A 6,775-nucleotide genomic window follows, 5' to 3' on the forward strand; every position below is an offset into this window, starting at 1 on the left:
TATAAAAGCGTTTAGTTACTTTATAATTCATTATACGTTTAATGAGAGTTTAAGTGTCCTATCAAACCCGTTCGGCTAACGACCCTCCACTGGTCAAGGGTGCGGTGGGTAAGAGTGGATACCCAATGGCGGTCATTTTACATGCAACTTCCTTTAAAACCCCTTATAAACCAACATCGTGAATGATGCCTACTAATGGTAAGACTGACTTTTCTCTTATACATATATAATATTAAACTTTTAATTCTATAATAGTATAATGGTGTATTTTAAACTTTTAAAATACTAAGTGGTTTAATCTTTTAACAAATTAATCTTTTAATTAAATGTAAACCTATCTATGGATTTATTAATTGTCTTTTAATTAAAACACTTAATTAATTAATTAACGAAATCCATGAGAGTGTATTTTTAAACTATTAAAAATATTAGGTTTTTACCATTTAAATTTCCAAAAAATTAAAATTTTTAATTTCAAATTCAAACTATAAAACCAAAAGGGTGTAATTTGAAACTTTTCAAAATCTAGGTTAAATCTTTGAATCAAAATAATCTTATGTTATCCAAAAATAACCAAATCTTTTAGTTTTGAAGAGGATATCATGTTACCAATCAGAAAAATCGATTTTAGGCAATAAAAACGAGTTATGGTAATTATCCAAATCAAAATCAAATCTGAAAATCGAAATTTTAGGCATCTGACGAGTCAACTCGTCAAGTTGGGCAAGGAACTCGTCGAGTTCAGCAGTCAGACAGCCAAAATTCGATTTTCAATCACTTTGGACAGTTCACTCTTACACCAATTCAATTGAAAAACATCATAGTCTCTGATACCACTGATGAGTTTTGAGCATATCTACAATACGTATGTGATGACGCAACCGTAATTGCTTTGGATCTAAGTTTTTCTCTATTGAACATACAAATATGAGCACCAAAGCAGTAACCCTAGATCTAGTATATACAATTTCGAAATTCACATATATATTAGGGTTAGATGATTACCTCACTTGTTATATTGTAATAACAAGAACAATCCTTGCTTGATCTTGAATTCTGAAAGCCTAGTGCCCCAAGTGTTGCACCTCTAATGGAGTCACAAACACCCAATGCAAAGGATGAGTAGGAGAGATGCGGAAATCGGCTAGGGTTCTCTTAGAATGCTTGCTTAGGCCGAAAATGTTGGATAAGTTGTTTAAGTCCATAACTATAATTGGTATGTACTTGAACCGAAAATAGCGTGGTCCATTTGGGTTGCATTTCCCCGGAACAATTTGAAAGGATGGACTTTTGAGTAGAGGTTATTTATGATTTATAAATATATTGTAAGTTCTAATATATTAATACAAAATCATATTATTTAATTAGTATTGATCAAGAAGTAATTTGGAATTAATTTAGTGATCAAAAGAGACTAATTAAATGTACGGGGATTGATTTGGTAAATCAATGATTCTTATGGTGTGGGCCAATGGTTATTTATGATGGGCTATAAGCCCATGGATAGTCCATGGAGGTTTAACCCACAGAGCCTAAGTAATATGACAGGTCATGTCCATTAGGGTTTACATGGATGTAACCCTAGACTTTACCACATTATAAAAGAAGTCCCTTAGCTCCTAAAATCGGCCACTAGTTGTTCTAAGAGATCATAAGAGCCGATTTTGGTGCAAGTCACTCTCTCTCAAGTCCTCCATTGTTGGTGGTGTTTTGTGAAGCATTTGAGGCATCACATTTGGGGTGTTAGGCTCTTAAAGGTCCAAGTTAACAAGCTACAACAAGAGGTAAGTCATCTAACTAGTTTTTGTTGTTCAAGTACCCATGCTTTGTATGCTAGTTAGAACAATGCTTTGGAAAATCAAATTGCATGTATAATTAGAGAAAAGAAAGATCCAAAGCATTTAGGGTTGTATGTGCACCATAAGGTTGTTAGAGTGCTCATAACCCATCAGTGGTATCAAAGCGTAGGTTTGTTCTCTGTTATACTTGATGTTTAATTGTTTTCAAAGTTGAAAAAATCGGATTTATGGCTTCTGACTGGTGAACTCGCCGAGTCCACTGGCTAACTCGACGAGTCCACTAAGAAACAGACCAACTCAACAAGTCCAGTTCATGTACTCGCCGAGTTGGTGCTCCTGTGTGCAGAATTTCGAGTTTTTGGCCAGAATTGGATTAGGATCATTACCCCAAACTGTTTTTTGAAACATGAAATCTGTTTTTTGATATGGTAGTGATCATGCTTATTGAATTAAAATATAATTGTCATAATTTCAAGATTTATATTAGTTTATATGATTAGGCTAATTTCTTGAAGATTGTTGATATGAATTATCTTGTTCTTATGAGTTTAACTAGATCATGTATAACTTATTTGATTATTGTGTTAATTAAGATATTGATCTTAATGCTTTTAATGGACTCCATAACTTATCCTCAAGTTATGGAAAATGAAAAGTCTTTTCTTTATAAACTCATTAAACTCATAAGTTATGGAAATGAAAAGTTTTGAAGAGTTTCAAAACTTGCCGTCAAGTTTTGGAATTTGAAAAGGCACACTTATGAATACTTTAATTCAAAACCCTAGAATTTTAAAAGTTTAAAATTCCACCCTTATACTATTATAATATTAAAAGTTTAATAATTATATATATGTATAAGACAGTAGTTGTTCTAAGAGATCATAAGAGCCGATTTTGGTGCAAGACACTCTCTCTCAAGTCCTCCATTGTTGGTGGTGTTTTGTGAAGCATTTGAGGCAGCACATTTGGGGTGTTAGGCTCTTAAAGGTCCAAGTTAACAAGCTACAACAAGAGGTAAGTCATCTAACTAGTTTTTGTTGTTCAAGTACCCATGCTATGTATGATAGTTAGGACAATGCTTTGGAAAATCAAATTGCATGTATAATTAGAGAAAAGAAAGATCCAAAGCATTTAGGGTTGTGTGTGCACCATAAGGTTGTTAGAGTGCTCATAAGCCATCAGTGGTATCAAAGCCTAGGTTTGTTCTCTGTTATACTTGATGTTTAATTGTTTTCAAAGTTGAAAAAATCGGATTTATGGCTTCTGACTGGTGAACTCGCCGAGTCCACTGGCTAACTCGACGAGTCCACTAAGAAACAGACAAACTCAACAAGTCCAGTTCATGTACTCGCCGAGTTGGTGCTCCTGTGTGCAGAATTTTGAGTTTTTGGCCAGAATTGGATTAGGATCATTACCCCAAACTGTTTTTTGAAACATGAAATCTGTTTTTTGATATGGTAGTGATCATGCTTATTGAATTAAAATATAATTGTCATAATTTCAAGATTTGTATTAGTTTATATGATTAGGCTAATTTCTTGAAGATTGTTGATATGAATTATCTTGTTCTTATGAGTTTAACTAGATCATGTATAACTTATTTGATTATTGTGTTAATTAAGATATTGATCTTAATGCTTTTAATGGACTCCATAACTTATCCTCAAGTTATGGAAAATGAAAAGTCTTTTCTTTATAAACTCATTAAACTCATAAGTTATGGAAATGAAAAGTTTTGAAGAGTTTCAAAACTTGCCGTCAAGTTTTGGAATTTGAAAAGGCACACTTATGAATACTTTAATTCAAAACCCTAGAATTTTAAAAGGTTAAAATTCCACCCTTATACTATTATAATATTAAAAGTTTAATAATTATATATATGTATAAGACACTAGTTGTTCTAAGAGATCATAAGAGCCGATTTTGGTGCAAGTCACTCTCTCTCAAGTCCTCCATTGTTGGTGGTGTTTTGTGAAGCATTTGAGGCATCACATTTGGGGTGTTAGGCTCTTAAAGGTCCAAGTTAACAAGCTACAACAAGAGGTAAGTCATCTAACTAGTTTTTGTTGTTCAAGTACCCATGCTTTGTATGCTAGTTAGGACAATGCTTTGGAAAATCAAATTGCATGTATAATTAGAGAAAAGAAAGATCCAAAGCATTTAGGGTCGTATGTGCACCATAAGGTTGTTAGAGTGCTCATAACCCATCAGTGGTATCAAAGCGTAGGTTTGTTCTCTGTTATACTTGATGTTTAATTGTTTTCAAAGTTGAAAAAATCGGATTTATGGCTTCTGACTGGTGAACTCGCCGAGTCCACTGGCTAACTCGACGAGTCCACTAAGAAACAGACCAACTCAACAAGTCCAGTTCATGTACTCGCCGAGTTGGTGCTCCTGTGTGCAGAATTTCGAGTTTTTGGCCAGAATTGGATTAGGATCATTACCCCAAACTGTTTTTTGAAACATGAAATCTGTTTTTTGATATGGTAGTGATCATGCTTATTGAATTAAAATATAATTGTCATAATTTCAAGATTTATATTAGTTTATATGATTAGGCTAATTTCTTGAAGATTGTTGATATGAATTATCTTGTTCTTATGAGTTTAACTAGATCATGTATAACTTATTTGATTATTGTGTTAATTAAGATATTGATCTTAATGCCTTTAATGGACTCCATAACTTATCCTCAAGTTATGGAAAATGAAAAGTCTTTTCTTTATAAACTCATTAAACTCATAAGTTATGGAAATGAAAAGTTTTGAAGAGTTTCAAAACTTGCCGTCAAGTTTTGGAATTTGAAAAGGCACACTTATGAATACTTTAATTCAAAACCCTAGAATTTTAAAAGTTTAAAATTCCACCCTTATACTATTATAATATTAAAAGTTTAATAATTATATATATGTATAAGACACTAGTTGTTCTAAGAGATCATAAGAGCCGATTTTGGTGCAAGTCACTCTCTCTCAAGTCCTCCATTGTTGGTGGTGTTTTGTGAAGCATTTGAGGCAGCACATTTGGGGTGTTAGGCTCTTAAAGGTCCAAGTTAACAAGCTACAACAAGAGGTAAGTCATCTAACTAGTTTTTGTTGTTCAAGTACCCATGCTATGTATGCTAGTTAGGACAATGCTTTGGAAAATCAAATTGCATGTATAATTAGAGAAAAGAAAGATCCAAAGCATTTAGGGTTGTGTGTGCACCATAAGGTTGTTAGAGTGCTCATAACCCATCAGTGGTATCAAAGCCTAGGTTTGTTCTCTGTTATAGTTGATGTTTAATTGTTTTCAAAGTTGAAAAAATCGGATTTATGGCTTCTGACTGGTGAACTCGCCGAGTCCACTGGCTAACTCGACGAGTCCACTAAGAAACAGACAAACTCAACAAGTCCAGTTCATGTACTCGCCGAGTTGGTGCTCCTGTGTGCAGAATTTCGAGTTTTTGGCCAGAATTGGATTAGGATCATTACCCCAAACTGTTTTTTGAAACATGAAATCTGTTTTTTGATATGGTAGTGATCATGTTTATTGAATTAAAATATAATTGTCATAATTTCAAGATTTGTATTAGTTTATATGATTAGGCTAATTTCTTGAAGATTGTTGATATGAATTATCTTGTTCTTATGAGTTTAACTAGATCATGTATAACTTATTTGATTATTGTGTTAATTAAGATATTGATCTTAATGCTTTTAATGGACTCCATAACTTATCCTCAAGTTATGGAAAATGAAAAGTCTTTTCTTTATAAACTCATTAAACTCATAAGTTATGGAAATGAAAAGTTTTGAAGAGTTTCAAAACTTGCCGTCAAGTTTTGGAATTTGAAAAGGCACACTTATGAATACTTTAATTCAAAACCCTAGAATTTTAAAAGGTTAAAATTCCACCCTTATACTATTATAATATTAAAAGTTTAATAGTTATATATATGTATAAGACACTAGTTGTTCTAAGAGATCATAAGAGCCGATTTTGGTGCAAGTCACTCTCTCTCAAGTCCTCCATTGTTGGTGGTGTTTTGTGAAGCATTTGAGGCATCACATTTGGGGTGTTAGGCTCTTAAAGGTCCAAGTTAACAAGCTACAACAAGAGGTAAGTCATCTAACTAGTTTTTGTTGTTCAAGTACCCATGCTTTGTATGCTAGTTAGGACAATGCTTTGGAAAATCAAATTGCATGTATAATTAGAGAAAAGAAAGATCCAAAGCATTTAGGGTTGTATGTGCACCATAAGGTTGTTAGAGTGCTCATAACCCATCAGTGGTATCAAAGCGTAGGTTTGTTCTCTGTTATACTTGATGTTTAATTGTTTTCAAAGTTGAAAAAATCGGATTTATGGCTTCTGACTGGTGAACTCGCCGAGTCCACTGGCTAACTCGACGAGTCCACTAAGAAACAGACCAACTCAACAAGTCCAGTTCATGTACTCGCCAAGTTGGTGCTCCTGTGTGCAGAATTTCGAGTTTTTGGCCAGAATTGGATTAGGATTATAACCCCAAACTGTTTTTTGAAACATGAAATCTGTTTTTTGATATGGTAGTGATCATGCTTATTGAATTAAAATATAATTGTCATAATTTCAAGATTTATATTAGTTTATATGATTAGGCTAATTTCTTGAAGATTGTTGATATGAATTATCTTGTTCTTATGAGTTTAACTAGATCATGTATAACTTATTTGATTATTGTGTTAATTAAGATATTGATCTTAATGCTTTTAATGGACTCCATAACTTATCCTCAAGTTATGGAAAATGAAAAGTCTTTTCTTTATAAACTCATTAAACTCATAAGTTATGGAAATGAAAAGTTTTGAAGAGTTTCAAAACTTGCCGTCAAGTTTTGGAATTTGCTAAGGCACACTTATGAATACTTTAATTCAAAACCCTAGAATTTTAAAAGTTTAAAATTCCACCCTTATACTATTATAATATTAAAAGTTTAATAATTATATATATGTATAAGA

The sequence above is a fragment of the Lactuca virosa genome, chromosome 3 (assembly GCF_052849685.1).
Source record: "Lactuca virosa cultivar CGN04683 chromosome 3, Lactuca_virosa_CGN04683_v6, whole genome shotgun sequence".
NCBI lineage: Eukaryota > Viridiplantae > Streptophyta > Magnoliopsida > Asterales > Asteraceae > Lactuca > Lactuca virosa.